General features: G+C 33.9%; 1 protein-coding gene across 3 annotated transcripts in view; it reads right to left on the reverse strand.

Annotated features, from left to right (window-relative positions):
• LOC134718925 (uncharacterized) overlaps positions 1-16,779 on the reverse strand; it is a 72,186-nt gene extending 55,407 nt beyond the window's left edge. For all 3 annotated transcript variants that reach the window (XM_063581770.1, XM_063581769.1, XM_063581768.1), the window contains exon 1: positions 16,584-16,779. The gene's annotated coding sequence lies outside the window, so the exon portion shown is untranslated. The remainder of the gene's footprint in view (positions 1-16,583) is intronic.
• Positions 16,780-16,983: the final 204 nt, after the last annotated feature.

Here is a 16,983-nt window from a genome sequence, read left to right on the forward strand (position 1 = left end):
CTACAGAGTAGTTTGTTGGAAGATAATTATTATCTATATGTGACATGTGGTCTAGTTCAATATAATCAAACAAATCTCCAGTCCGGGCATTAAAATCTCCCATTAAAACAACTTTCCCTTTTTAGGAGAAGTTGTCTATAGAGTTTTTCAAATTTTCAAATAAAGAATCATGATCAGGGGAAACTGAAGCCATTCTTGGTTTAATATAAACAGTGCAAATATAAATGTCATGGGGTAAACCCAGTTGAGTTTTATTTAATTTTATCCATATATAGTCTTTAGTAGATATAACTTTATCTATGATTTTTAAAGTTGAAAGTTCTTTTTTATAATATACTATAATTCCGCCTGATCGTCTACCTCTTTTACCCTTAGCTTTAGTTGCATGAACTGTAATATGTGAGTAGCCAGGCAGAGAAATGTTTGACTCCCCAGATGTCCAAGATTCTACAATACTAAAGATATCATATTTGTTATCAGCAACAATATCATTTAATTTTTCAATACGAAACCCATTGATATAAATAATATATGTGTCGCAGGAAGAATGGGACACCATATAATATCGACTTGGAATGAGGGATAAATCACCATAAACCCATAAACTTGTCGTTGTAATGCGTGTGGGCCATTTCTGCATTTAATGAGTAAATAGTGAAAAAGCCAAAACATATACAAAGTTGAAGAGCATTGAGGACCAAAAATTTCAAAAAGTTGTGCCAAATACGGCTAAGGTAATCTACTTGGGATCATTTTTGTGTTTTCTAACAAAGTGCTTACTAAATTCCTCGAAATGACTTGAAGCGTAACAACACAAGTTATAGACAAAATTTTCTGCTTCCATCTAGTTTAATATTGTTCTTTCAAGGTGGAAGTTATACACTAAAATATCATTAAAATGTTTGAACTCCTTATTTGCTAAATATATGCATGTCTCTCCAGTGCTGTTTCTGATTTTCAAAAATGGCGCCGCAAAATACAAACTTCCGGTACAGTGTATGACGTAAATTGACGCTGTTTGGAACCATTCGGAAATCCTCGGTAGAATCCGCTACTCTCCTTCGGCCGAGTTGTGACGAATGTGTGTTGGAACATGTTGTGTTCAGGAAAGAGGGGGTCATTTAGCACGCATCATGTTCGAGACCAGAACGCTTTATAAAAAGCAATGATTTCATGAATAATAACTTGTTCTATTTGTATAAAAAAGTCAATCTAAAGTAGTTATGTAATTAAGGAAAAGATGTGCATCACATTTTTATGTTTTGTAAGAATTCCAACACCTCTTGGGGATAAGTTGCATAGTTAATTTGCTAAAATTAAATAAAGAATGTTGACGACACTAAATATACATGTATTGTCGATTCATGGAGAAAGAAAGATCAAATTAAATCCTTGAGTGATATTTAGATTGTGAAATAGAGTTTTAATTCTGGTTCTAATTTTGGAACACTGCAGTGTTCACCGTCATAACATATTTCTCTAACATGTGCGTTAAAAGACTGAACACAACGTGTTATATACCTTAACACTGGCGTTCAATTTTGAACACTGATGTTATAAAGAGAACATAGATGTTCAAAATTGGAACGCGTCCAGAGGCGTCCGCAATATTTGCAGTGTACTTTCTCTTTTTTGTTTTGGAAGTGCCATTACAGGATGTAAGTGTATGAGCTCCTAATAGTTTGCCTCTCTTACCCCCACACAGGTTATTACATGGTAATTTCAAAGGATTTTATTTGTGTAAAACTGAACTGAAACAATGTGAACTGACATTTTCCCCCATAATTTTCACTCAAGTGGGAAAACCACGTGGGTGGTCAAATTTTTCTCGGTGCCCAATATAATGAAAAGAGACATTTTTTTATTGACAATATTTTTGGACGTGTGTCCGATTTATTAGAAAAACATTTTCATTTATTGACAATATATTAAATGTACTTTACAATTTCCTTATCAGTTTATCGAAGGTGAACAAGCAAATTCGGAACCTCGAACCAAGGTTGAATTCCTTGGGAAATTTAGGGAAAATTCCTGTTATACTCTCTGACAGCAAGGGGATATATCTACAGGAGGTCATTGATTCACAAAAACACCCCGGGAATAATCCTAATTTTTGTTGTAGGCGTGGTGTAGGTGTTGGAGAACATTATAAGTGGCTTAAAGACAATCTAGCAACCACAATTAAAGAGCTTGACTCTACACTCTAGATTTGGCTCGGGACCTGTGATCTCACAGCGTAAAAGGAAAAAATTATTGATTCAAGATTGGAGGATTTCACGACCGTACGACACGTGTGTCAAACATATAAACAGATATATGAATATATGAAAGATTATCATACAATTTCATTGGTATTTCTCGAAATCCCATATTATTCCATCTACTTGTGGAACGAGCGCTACAATTCTCCAGAAAAATTTCGAACACAGGATAAAATTGAACATCAAGTTACGGAAGTGAATAAATATATTTCACAGTTAAATACACTTTTTCACAAAAACCATTATAACTATTTCTTGTTTTAAAAAATTGACAAGATAGTTGACTCGGTGTTGCCACGGTTGGATTGTATTGTTATAGGAAAAATTTAAAGGACGAAACTGCCATTACGGAAAAGATTACATCATTGTCAACTAAGAACAACTGTATTTTCATTAATTTGTGTAGTTCTGTAGTGTGTGCCAGTCTCTTGAAGTTAAACTATCTTTAATTGATTGATTGTTGGTTGCTTAACGTCCAGTGGCAAATATTTCATGCATATTCAGGACGAGAACAAGTTCACAATACATACAATAGGTAGGTTGATACGATAGAGGCCATCTTGGATGATGGTCGGGGAAATTTGGACTGTCACTGGAAAATGAGGGTATCATGGATAGGGACAGAAATACACGAGGTATCGGATTTAACGTCCCCCTTTTGACCGGACGTGACTGCGAACTTGATACATCCCGCACAGACAAACGGACGCCCAACTTCGGCAAGGGTTAACTGCCGGTCGGGAGGAGACCAAGTGACCATATTTCTATACCCAGTCACCCTTGAGGGTTGAACGAACTTTGAATGATAACCGTTACCATGGTGACCAGGTTGGTATTCTCTATGAAATCAAATATATTTAAATTTTAGTTAATTGTATGGTTTATACATCAACTTTATTTTAATTTCATACTTGTAGCTTAATGTTTCATTAGAAAATTGATAACTGCATAAACGTTTTTGATCTTGCATTTTCGATTTCTGGTACATTTTCACGATGGTCTTTTAAATTATGTCTCATCATTTTGGGGCCCTTTATAGCTTGTTGTTCGGTATGAGCCAAGGCTCCGTGTTGAAGGTCGTACATTGATATATAATGGTTTACTTATTTTTCATTTGTTATTTGTATTGAGAGTTGTCTCATTGGCACTCATACCACATCTTTCTATATCTATATACTAGTGCAGTGATAATGAACGCCATAGTAATTTCCAAATTTTACACACGAAACTAAATTTCAAATAATACTAACTAACAAAGACCAGAGGCTCATGACTTGGGACAGGTGCTAAAAGTGCCAAACTAGTAGCAGTTAACTGACATGCCAGCTCTAGACTTCAAAGATTATGATTTCATCATATGAATATCAGGCACAATCCTTCCCTTAGGGGTTTAGTAGCATACCATCATAACATATATGAGAAGGACATAACCAGTGTCATGCCAACAACTGGTTTTTGAATAAATGAGTTTAGTTCCGATACAAAGACCCTATAAGTGAATCAATATTTACGCGAAAATATGCAATCTTTAATGACCTGACAACAGTATCGTCTCTTTACAAATGTAAGTGCAAACTGGCCAGGGTCATGTCATGACGCCCATGTATTTAAAACATCTGCAGTTGGAATTCATCTGCAGAATCAGTATACCAGTATCGAGCAAGGTGCTGTAATAGGAGACAGTGGTAACCCATGTCGTCCATTTCTGCTAACACCATTTAGGCAACCAATAGAACAGAAAGAACAAAACTTTAATAAAGCTCATATATCAACAAGATGCACAATTGAGAGAACATTTGGAATTTGGAAACAAAGATTTCGACTTCTAAAAACTGGTGTAAGCATAACGAACAAATACTGTTCATATAAGTTATTATTTCAATTAAGTATAGAGGACATAAATACATGTTTTGCAAATTTATAACATGGATGGAGATTCAACCAGCAAAATTAAGAAATCTTCTTATATTGAATTTACTCTTTATAAGCAACTCCAAAAATGTTCACGTCATTATGTATATGACTGTTTGTTTGCCTAATGTACATTAGCAAACATTTCTTAGATATTTAGGTATTATAAATCTGTGTCGTGTGTCTTCCTTGTTGTCCTCATACCAGTAACCTTCTTATTTCTATACAACATGCATATTCATCTCAATTATTTACCAAAGTGTATCAGGAATACTTCTTGTTTTATTATTGCAAAGTATATAAGAATGTTTTATTGTTTGTTTCAGGGTTAATTCTACCATCCCATAAACTCTTGCATCCAGTTTTTTTTATGTTAAGCAAACGTTCTGTCCTTTCCTCCGTTGATAGATGTACCATCATGGAGTGGGTTATAGTGTTAAGAAGTACATTTACCAAGTTGTATATTTTCACATATTGAATGGAAGGATTGTCAGGTTTTGGCTACCAAATTCAAGAACTTTTAATCACTACCAAAAAAATGCTCAAAACGCGTGTACAATTTTTGCATTTTGGGGGTATTCTTAGAGGTTCTCATTTGAGTCATTCCTATCTCTCTGCTAACAGTTTGAAATAAGAAAACATGAGCAAAGGATTGGGTTTAAAATTATACGGATTAGAAACACCTTCAAGGAGTCAAAGGCATGTAAATACTGGGCAGATGACCTACACATTTCACATATCATTAAGTTTATAAGAACCATGAGCTTCTTGATGAATGTTCCACATTCTGTTGAATTCATGAGACTACAATTTGTAAGAAAGGTTTCAAACCATTCAATTTCCATGTCTTTATTCTAAAAACTTAACATGTTTTAATTACAGGTTAGAATGAGACCAGACCGAGCATGTAAATTTATTGTAGCGTGTGCGATTCTATACAATAAAGCCAAGATGCTGAAAGAACCGATTATAGCTAATGATGATATTCCAGAGGAACAACCAATGCTACAACCATACATTGGACAACAAGATGGTCGAGAAATAAGGAACCACTATGCAACAAAAATGTTTTTAAAATAAAAAACTTAGTTGAGAATGACTTTCATACAAATTTTGTCTTAAACTTTCCTTATCATGATAATCACCCATCAGTTGTACATACATATACTATAAATTCTGAAATTATTGAAAGTATTTATTAAGGGGGACAGTCATTGTCCTTTCTGGAAATGTTACATACAAACAATAATACTATGGAAAATTAACATGAAAATATTCATGATAATGAATTTACATATTTCTACTTATAAAATTACAATACATCTTGTGAAAAGAAAACAGAACAAATAAAATAGTTCTTGCCGTGACAGGGTCCTAATCTTTTAAGTGATAAATGTTTTTAAAGTACACAGAACAGTAACAATTAAAAAATAACAACATTAAAACAAAAAGCGTTTTTTTTAAGAATCTTCAAAACAAGATGACATAGCGGCAAGGTATGCAACTTGAGAACCTGTCAGTGTTGGTGGTATGTTATCATCCTCATTCAATTTTCTGAGCAGTTGTATTTGAAGAGCAACCTTTTGTGCCTGTTTTTTTTTCTCCTTTTCTGTCTGCTCTTTTACTTGCTGGCGCTGTTCTGCGTAAAGTTTCCATCTGCTCTTTACAAACTTTGACCTGCATTTGGAAAACATCTTGTGTTACACGTCTTCTTTTCTTAATATTATTTACACTGGGAACAGATTCATTTCTGCTGTGGACTCACTCCTTGCAGTTACAGGTCTGCTGGCAGGTAGCCCAAGTTTGGTATTTAGAGGCAAGATGTTAGTTACCAATGTCCGTGGAGATGTACTCTTGTAGGTGTTACAGCATTCACATCTGGTTGGTCAACAATAGCATTTTCAATTTCATCTTAGTCGTTAGATTCCTCATTTGCCGAAAATATAAATGAGTTGTACATTTTGTCCCCAGAATGTTATATAAAAAAGTTAGCATTTTATATAAAAAAAAACATTCATTTTCATGATAGATTGATTTTTCCTAAGTTTTCAATAGATATAATCATTTTTTTTCACTGAAATAAGAATCAAACTGAGAATTGTTATTTGGATTGAGAGTTGTCTCATTGGCACTCACACCACATCTTCCTATATCTATGCAATTGTTTTTTTTCTATTTTTTTTCAATGTCATTGTTTTTTTCAATCTCAGTTTGTTTTTCGAATGTCATCTTCCAAAGGAAATGATGTTTACTCCCTCCTATTAACAGACTTGAACTGTTTTGGCATTGGGTACGATTTGACTGAGGTACGAGTTGTCGTAAACCCACTATAACCGACTGGTTGCCTCACGTTTGCAGAATTTAGTTACCAGGCAAAGACACATGGTTGAGGTTTTTGTTAAATAATTAAATGAAGATAGGAAAGTTCACGCTGAATAAATAAATGGTAAATTTTCATGAGCAGTATCTTATGTCAATGTGGTATACTTCCCTCCGTAGTTAATTTAAAAAACGTATCTGAACTGATTACGTCATTGCCGTGGCAGATACATATTTAGGTCAACTTCCATCAATCATTCCGATTTGTGTTTCATTGATTCGTTAATATATAGCCTATATAGATTATCAAAATGTGGATAGTAAAAGGTTAAAATTTTTACTGAGCTGTTTTATTTTTGTGTGCATTCTTTCCAGCACACAAGTCATTAGCGCTATAGTACATATCTATTATTAGATGCTATTTTTATCAACGTATCAAAGGGAAATTCCCAGAAAAGGAGAGCAGACGATAGTCGGAGAAAATCGGTATCATACATTTTTACGAGGAAATGTAAACTTAAAAAGATATCAGAGGTTGCTTTGAATATAATAAATAAAATAGGAACACAAGTTTACATGCAGGATAGCATTCAAAGCTTGCAGTTGCAATTCCTCCATGAATACCGGAAAAACTTGTTGTATCCTGCAGCATGTTTACAACCCTTTCTACACTTGAGGATGGTTTCTTTGGGGCTGGGCCTCCACCAGTTTTGTTGATTTCCCTCCTATGGTCTGTGAAGACTGACTTGGCTTTTACTGTTAAGTTTCTCCATTCTCCCTCATTTCCTTCTGGGTCCTATTGGCAACACCAAGAGCATTCATTTTGTTGGTGATGTTATTCCATACTCTGTTTTTTTTCCAGGTTTGTGGTACTAGTACTATGTTTTTCTTTTATTACAGCATAATTTTTTCCACCTCTGTTTGCAGGATGTTTTCCTGCACTTAGAAAAGTTGGTTTTCCTCAGTCTTGGTAGTTTCTTTGGGTTTACATTCTCCATTTTGAATCAGCAGTTGGCAGGAAGTTAAGGTGCTTGCTCAAGTGCATTTAGGGCAAATTTGCATTATGGGAGTTAATCTTAGCTTAATCAAGTGATTAAAAGTTAATGCAGTGATTAGTTAATGCAATCATTAAAAGATACTCAGCAACAGATTTTAATCATTGCGTTAGCTAATCAAATGATCAAGTATTTAACGATGCATTAGAGTAAATCATTTGATTAGCTTAACGACAAGTCGAACAACAGACCCCAGAATATTATAAATGTAGTGTTTAGCAATCATAAATCTGTCCTTCTTTCTTTTGGTATCAACATCAAAGAAAACGAAGAAAACTTGCCCTCATTATACTGGATACCTAAATTACACAAAACTCCATATAAAGAACGATACATAGCTGGGTCTTCAAAATGTTCGACTAAACATCTTTCTAAAGTATTGACTACTATTCTTTCTACAGTTAAAGATGGGCTGCAAAAATATTGTGAGGAGATATATTCTACCAGTGGTGTTAACCAGATGTGGATTCTCAAAAATTCGAAAGATCTACTGCTTAACCTTCGATCACAATCTTTGCAATTTTGCAGCAACATAAAAACTTTTGATTTTTCTACGCTATACACTACTATTCCCCATGCTCAGTTGAAAGATCGACTTCACCAACTCATAAAACAGAGCTTTTTCTATAAAAATGGGAATCGTAGATACAAATTTCTTGTTTTGGATTACAATAATTCATATTTTGTAAAGAATCACACTGAATCTTCCAGAAAATATACTGAAGATGATATTATTAAAATGCTGGACTTTTTGATCGACAATATATTTGTTGAGTTTGGAGGATTTATATTTCAACAAACAGTCGGTATTCCAATGGGTACTAATTGTGCACCCCTGCTGGCTGATTTGTTTTTGTATTCGTATGAAGCAGAATTTATTCAGAACCTTCTAAAAGACAAAAAGAAAAAGCACCTTGCGAAATTCTTTAATTTTACTTTCCGATATATTGATGATGTTTTATCATTGAACAACACATACTTCAGCCAATACTTACATCTCATATATCCTAGTGAACTTAAAATTAAGGATACTACTGAAACTAGAAGGACTGCTTCATACCTTGATCTTTTCCTAAATATTGACGTAGATGGACGACTTTTCACGAAAATCTATGATAAACGGGACGATTTCAACTTCCCAATTATCAATTTCCCATTTCTTAGCAGTAACATACCCTCTGCCCCTTCGTATGGTGTTTACATATCACAATTGATACGTTATTCACGTGCTTGTTCACACTATACGGACTTCATATACAGGAGTGAGCTCCTTATGCAGAAACTGCTCCAACAAAGTTATGAGGAGGACAGATTAAAATTGACACTTTGTAAATTTTATGGACACCATCACGAATTGGTGGATCCATATGATGTCTCTTTAACCAAACTAGCTAAGGACATTTTTACCACATGGTAGATTGTGGTTTGTCATTATGTCGTCTTATCTTTTAATTACCAAACGTGACTTATTCCCGATTGTGACTGTTTTGCTGTATGTGAATTCGTATTACTATAAGACGTGTTTCTGTACTTGTTTATCCCAAATTCATGTATTTAGTTTATATGTTTAATGTTATATTTGTAATTCTCATCTTCTCATTTTGTCAAATGTGTTGACGTCTTTTTATTATATTTAGGTGTTACGGATAGAAAAATTAATCAACGCCTTTATTAATTATATTTAATTGTGTACGATTAATTACGTTTGAAGTTGGATTCATAACAAACTGGACATATATATATATTACAGTTAATTGCTATTAATAAGTATTGCAATATGCATTTTGTTTTAATGAATTATCAGTATTTAGTTTTAATATAATCTTAAAGAAATCCTAATTCTAGCTCACTTTTAAATTATAGTTTTTCATAGTTATCAAAAGTACCAGGATTCATGTGTGACGTCATGCTGTTTCTAAATTTTATAAATTCAAATGTAGCATAACGTTTGCCTTTTCGCCATCGTATGTGACGTCATTTTTTTAATTGCGTTAACGCCTGGACTGATTCTGGTGTGTCTATGCTGTATTGAACTTGGCATTATGTATTCGGGTTTAGTTTTCTGTAATAAGTTAATACTTTAGTTTCATTATGGATATATCTTTCACATTTATTTGTTAAAATTTACTGTTTGCAATAGCATGAATCGTTCTATATAATAGTGTTCTTATCCCGGGCATAATACAATGCCGTATTTAGCAAAACCTTTTCAACTTTTGATCTTCAGTGCTGTACAACTTTGTACTTTTTTCACTTTCGATCTTGTATATCTGGGCGTTATGTATTCGGGTTTAGTTTTCTGTAATTAGTTTTTTTACTTCAGTTTCATTATGTATATCTCTTTCATATTCATTTGTTAAAATTTACTTTTTGCAATAGTGTGAATAGTTTTATATAATATGAATGTTCTTATCCTGGGCATACAAACAATGCCGTATTTGGCAAAACCTTTTCAACTTTTGATCTTCAGTGCTGTACAATTTTGTATTTTTTTCGTCACTGGTGAGTCTCGTGTGGACTAGACGCGTTTTTGGCGTATTGAATTTTAACAAAAAGAGTTATCAATATCTCATTGGAGAATTTCTCATCCAAAAAAAAGATGAAGTTCATGAGATTAAGCGCTTCGGAGATCTATTGGAATTTTGCTGGCAAGATATATTTTGGGATGCAGAATATAAAATAACTGTACCAAGACAGAAAGAATTGAGGATACCAGATAGCCTTCCAGATGAGGATGATGTAAGATGTTAAAAGAATGGCTGGAAAATAAAATCAAAGAAATGAAAACCAAATTCCAATTTATAACTTCTAATGAATATGCTGAGATTAGAGATTTACTTGTATGCAGATTAACAGTATTTAATACCCAAAGAGGAGGGGGACCTGCTAGGCTTTTTCTATCAGAATGGGATGATGCTGAAAAAGGGGTTTAGTTTTCTCAAGATTCAGTGGAAAAGGTGGCGGACCCTATTGAGCAAAAATTATTATGTGAATTAAAGATTGCACACCAAGCAGGAAAAAGAAAGGTTGTGTCTCTGTTAATACCTCAGGATTAAGTCCTTTGCTAGGAGACATATCATTTGAGACGATGTTACTGCATTTGCCTGGACAACCTAGTAAAAAAAAGGGGGAGAAGAAAACTTCGATCCCTTGGATTTTTTTTATGACCAAAAGGTGCCACGCAATATTTGATGGAGGGACCCGACTTCGATCAACCAATCGCAGTGTACTGAATGAATTCTAAGTATAATTTAAGAATTGCCAGAAGGATTATGGCCGAAAAAGCGGACGTATTTTTTCAACCCTCAAACAAAGAGCTTATTATCATAAAATATTTTTGATGTAATCTGTGGATTAACAATTGCATCACTATTTAATATTTTTGTTATTTTATGAACAACGTATCATTTCTCTCGGGAAGAGCCCATGAAAGCATCTGAAAAAAGATCCTTAATTTTTTTCTGATTTCAAATTTGGTAAAGAAAAAATGTCCACAGATATCAATACTTAGACAAAGATTAGTTTCCTCCTTAACGATTTTGTTCAACATGTTTTGAAGAGTCTGATTATAGATTTCACGTTTGCCATTTGCCTGTTGTTTATAAGTTTTTTTTATTAAGTTTGTATCCATACATGTCAAATATAACACCAAATAACTTGGAATTAAATTCACCCATCTTTATCGCTAATCATTTCCAGTGGTACTCGATGGCGACAAAATAAAGTATTCAAGTTTTCAGCTATTTCAATGGCATTTTTTTCCATGTTGAGGGAGAAACGGGTATTGGTGTCATTTCTGGTTTTGTTGTTTTCTATATTTCTTGATTGACAAAGAAAAGAAAAAGAAGGTTAATTAAATACATTATTGTCCTACCAACAGAACCGAGTTATCTGTACTACAGACTTTAAAAGTCAACCGGTATTCACTGTAAGGTAATTTGCCAGCAGATACATCTTTAAGGGGTCTTGACATAGATCCAGCAATATATGCATTTAGATTGATTATTAGGGAGAAAAACTACCTTTGGGAACATAAAGATGAACATTTTGCTATAGATACACATATTTTGGATTATGTCTTAGTTAATTTAATAGAAAGAGCATCAGAAAAAAGAGTGTTCCCTCAAAAGACACAGTACTTAAATGACGACATACATATTCCTAATATGAGCTACCAAATTCATGTTTCCCTCAAGAGAGAGACAAATTTGAAGACATCAATCAAACAAAATCCCAATTCTAGTATGACGTCCGTATTACGCATTGTAAACAAAGCCTTGTTCTAATGAGCACAAAATATGTTTGACACATGCGAACAGATTTACTGTTTGTATTAAGTTATTTCCACCGTTATCCTATAAAATATATACATTCAAGTAGCTTACATAAACTTTTACAATATATGTTATATCGAACAACATATATTTATCCTGCTCGAATTTTTTAACTTATATGAAGTGTTATGTACAGACTCGTCGACGAGGAAACGGGAACAGCTTAACATTTTTACGGTATTTTCATACGCTTCGACCTATACAAATACTGTATTTGTCCTATTAGAATCGAAATAATTCCTTCGTGTCATGCTCCATGCTCAATTTAACATGGGTAGGCATTATTTTTGACCACATTTTTCACCTCGCTACCGTTCAGTGTAAAATACCGACAAATATAATGCCTACCCATGTTAAAATGAGCATAGAGCATGCCATGAAGGAATTGTTTCTTAAATTGCAAAAGAGATAAGTTATTGTGTGGAAATTTTACCAGAAGGAGAAACACATGATTACTTTGCAATATGCTTTAAGAAAGTTAAAGCTGGAAAAAAGACTAAGGTATTTGTCCTTTTTAGCTTAGATAAGAGATGTCATAAAAAGTGGTCTTGCTGAAGATGCTGATGAGGTATATTATCATATTATTTGAATGCATGCGATGCACCACTTATTACTCCTGTCATGTATGGGTGTAGATTGATAATTATTGGTTCTTGTCTGCATGCATATGCTTGTGAAAGATAATACTTAGTAAACATGATAAATGGAGAATGGGATACATGTAATGTACCTGATTGCATAGATTTTTATAATGAGGCATAATTCTAGAACAGTCAAAGTCATCATGCAACCCATGTTCAACCTGATCTGTATTCAGTACTTAATATGGTAACCAGATGCTTCGCAGGGCGTAGCTTTATACGACCGCAGAGGTTGAACCCTGAACGGTTGGGGCAAGTATGGACACTACATTCAAGCTGGATTCCGCTCTAAATTTGGATTGTGATTAAATAGTTGACACAGCATAGGTTTCTGACACAGAATGAATGTATTCAAATGAACTTAAAATTTTTGTTTTCTCTTAGAGCAATTCACTATGCTGTTGAATATTAATCCTCTCAAAAAAATGTTGGAAGAAATTTCAAATGAGATAAATTATACCCAATTTTTTAATCACATCCCCCTTTCCCTTATTCCAAAACTAATTTCAATTAAAATATTCTAATGGAGTTTGCAACAATTACTACTCATTTAAATACATCATAAAATATTAAGATGTAAAAAAACTGCTTGTTATCATTGAATTGTAAAGATTATTTAAATTTATCAGCTGGTAGTAAAAAGTGAATATACATTGTATATTGTAAATAACAAAGATTTAAGTTGATTCTGGACAAAGAAAGATAACTCCAATTAAAAAAAATTTGCTATTTCACAATATTGTGAAATAAGATATTTCTTGCCATTGCACAATAATGTGCAATTGAAAAGACTTGCTATTGCACAATACTTAATATAATAATTTTAGATCCTGATTTGGACCAACTTGAAAACTGGGCGCATAATCAAAAATCTAAGTACATGTTTAGATTCAGCATATCAAAGAGGCCCAAGAATTTAATTTTTGTTAAAATCAAACTTAGTTTAATTTTGGACCCTTTGCACTTTAATTTAGACCAATTTTAAAACTGGACCAAAAATTAAGAATCTACATACACAGTTAGATTTGGCATATCAAAGAACCCCAATTATTCAATTTTTGATGAAATCAAACAATGTTTAATTTTGGACCTCGATTTGGGCCATCTTAAAACTGGGCCAATAATCAAAAATCTAAGTACATTTTTAGATTCGGCATATCAAAGAACCCCAAGGTTTCAATTTTTGTTAAAATCAAACTAAATTTAATTTTGGACCCTTTGGACCTTAATGTAGACCAATTTGAAAACGGGATCAAAAATTAAGAATCTACATACACAGTTAGATACGGCATATTAAAGAACCCCAATTATTCAATTTTGAAGAAATCAAACAAAGTTTAATTTTGGACCCTTTGGGCCCCTTTTTCCTTAACTGTTGGGACCAAAACTCCCAAAATCAATACCAACCTTCCTTTTATAGTCATAAACCTTGTGTTTAAATTTCATAGATTTCTATTTACTTATACTAACGCTATGGTGGGAAAACCAAGAAAAATGCTTATTTGGGTCCCTTTTTGGCCCCTAATTCCTAAACTGTTGGGACCGAAACTCCCAAAATCAATACCAACCTTCCTTTTGTGGTCATAAACATTGTGTTTAAATTTCATTGATTTCTATTTACTTTAACTAAAGTTATTGTGCGAAAACCAAGAATAATGCTTATTTGGGCCCTTTTTTGGCCCCTAATTCCTAAACTGTTGAAACCAAAACTCCCAAAATCAATCCCAACCTTTCTTTTGTGGTCATAAACCTTGTGTCAAAATTTCATAGATTTCTATTAACTTAAACTAAAGTTATAGTGCGAAAACCAAGAAAATGCTTATTTGGGCCCTTTTTGGCCCCTAATTCCTAAAATGTTGGGACCAAAACTCCCAACATCAATACCAGCCTTCCTTTTATGGTCATAAACCTCGTGTTAAAATTTCATAGATTTCTATTCACTTTTACTAAAGTTAGAGTGCGAAAACTAAAAGTATTCGGACGACGACGACGACGACGACGACGACGACGCCAACGTGATAGCAATATACGACGAATTTTTTTTCAAAATTTGCGGTCGTATAAAAAGCATTGTTGTTGAGATTTCTATAATTAGAGGTATAACCCTTGAAATTTCCCGTAGGAACTCCCTTAATGTCAAAAACTATGCAGTACTATTTTATTCTAAGGTCAACACGGGACTATTCTGCATATATTCAGTATCAAAATGGTTCAAACTTCTCGAGTTTAAACGTTACTTCAATTCTGTACTACCCCTCCCTTCACTTTTGGTGACCATCAGAATTAAAATGACCCTATGACTGTGTGTATACATACTGTTTACATTCCCAAGTTATTTCTCAATACTTCGGACTTTAATAAGTAAAAGGTTTTTTTTTTAAACGGAAAATAATGTTAGTTTGGTGTTTTTTTTCTAAGATCCAAGATTTTATAAATAATCAAATTCATGCAACTTAAAAATGAGCAACTTGAAATAGAAATGCACTGTTTGTCCAAAAGATGATGTCTGTGTACTATGTTTTCATGATGTATAAAACATGTAAAATCCCTGAGGGTAGAAACATTAAAAATAATCATGCAAAACATAGCAGGTGACTAAGTTATCATTACACATGTTACAATAGTTTTAATGTTTGGGTTAATTTCAGGACAAACAACAACAACGATAATTGATAGAAGGAGAAGGAGACCGTCGAAGTAGCTGCAGCTCGGGGAACGAAGAAGACAGGTTTGGAGTAAATAGTTATCAAAAGTACCAGGATTATAATTTTATACGCCAGACGCGCGTTTCGTCTACATAAGACTCATCAGTGACGCTCATATCAAAATAGTTAAAAAAGCCAAATAAATACAAAGTTGAAGAGCATAGGGGACCTAAAATTCCAAAAAGTTGTGCCAAATACGGCTAAGGTAATCTACTTCTGGGGTAAGAAAATCCTTAGTTTTTCGAAAAATTCAAAGTTTTTTGAAAAGCTTCGTAAAGCTTCGGAAGGACATAGTAGAGGCTATGGCCTATAAAAAACTCACACCTGGGACTTTCAGCAAATACAGACAGATTAATAAAAACACAGAGAACGAAGAAGACTAGACTGATCAGAGCCCATTAAAATTGATGGAAATTTACAAACATGATAAAGAACTTGTGGAGTGTCTTTTCATTATTAAGAACAAAGCTGCAAACAGGTGTAAATATGGGGTTTTTGGAGTATAGCTTAAATATGTTTCAGTCTTCCGAAAATATCCTTTTCCGGAAAATGTTATTTTCCCAAAACAGACGAAGTAGACAAAAAAGTTGAACAGCTGACACCAAATAAGTATTTATTATGAAAGGACGTGACTGCGAACTTGATACATCCCGCACAGCCAAACGGACGCCCCATTTCGGCAAGCGTTTTGCTGCCGGTCGGGAGAAGACCAAGTGACCATATTTCTAAACCCCAGTCACCATTGGGGTTGTCTGTCGTTAGTCTAATGGCATTATCATACCGCAAGATTTGGTGACGCAAAGCCACCCGACATTACTGTTACACCTACAACGTCAAAATCATTTTCAATCTACCTGTGTCACGTGGGCTTATATTCCATTGTTCAATAATAATTCTGCAAATCACTGTCTATGTATAGTGCACCACCTCTGGATTTTACCCTGATGTAATATATTTTATCCTTGTTTCTTCCCCCTTTTTAAATACTTTGATATTTTAATATTACCCGTTAAGGGGCCCCCCGTTAAGGGGTGTTCCTTATAATAGGAAGCTCATACGAAGAAAAGAAAGAAAGAATAACAACGACAAAGCTATTTTCAAATTACCTGTGTAAAGATGGGCTTTATTTACAATTTTTAATAATTTATGTTTTTGACCGAGTTGAATCTGTCAATAGACCACTTTCGAGTTCATCCGTCACCGGCAAAAACTCGTCAATTATGCACGCCTTTATGACGTCATTTACCAGATAGAGGGGCTCGCCTGTATCCCTGCACTATTTACGTTCATCAAGCGTCTTGGTGATCGTCTTTGTGCAGGATAAACTAGAAATGATGGTTGCTCTGTAGGTACTTACTGACAATTCCCTAATGACAGCAGTGTTGATTGTCAATTTTGAGAATTCAATTTGCCGAATAATTCGTACAATATAGAATTATAGTTTTCCAACCACTCGCTCAACATTGGAAGGAAGTGACGACGCCCCTAAACGCACAAATGACGGTGATAAAGGCGCGTATAATTGACGAGTTTTTTTCGGTGACGGATGAACTCGAAAGAGGTCTATTGATATGTTATCGTGTTTTTATACGACCGCAAATTTTGAAAAAATTTTCGTCGTATATTGCTATCACGTTGGCGTCGTCGTCGTCGTCGTCGTCCAAATACTTTTAGTTTTCGCACTCTAACTTTAGTAAAAGTGAATAGAAATCTATGAAATTTTAACACAAGGTTTATGACCACAAAAGGAAGGTTGG

Source organism: Mytilus trossulus, chromosome 5, assembly GCF_036588685.1.
Source record: "Mytilus trossulus isolate FHL-02 chromosome 5, PNRI_Mtr1.1.1.hap1, whole genome shotgun sequence".
Classification (NCBI taxonomy): Eukaryota; Metazoa; Mollusca; class Bivalvia; order Mytilida; family Mytilidae; genus Mytilus; species Mytilus trossulus.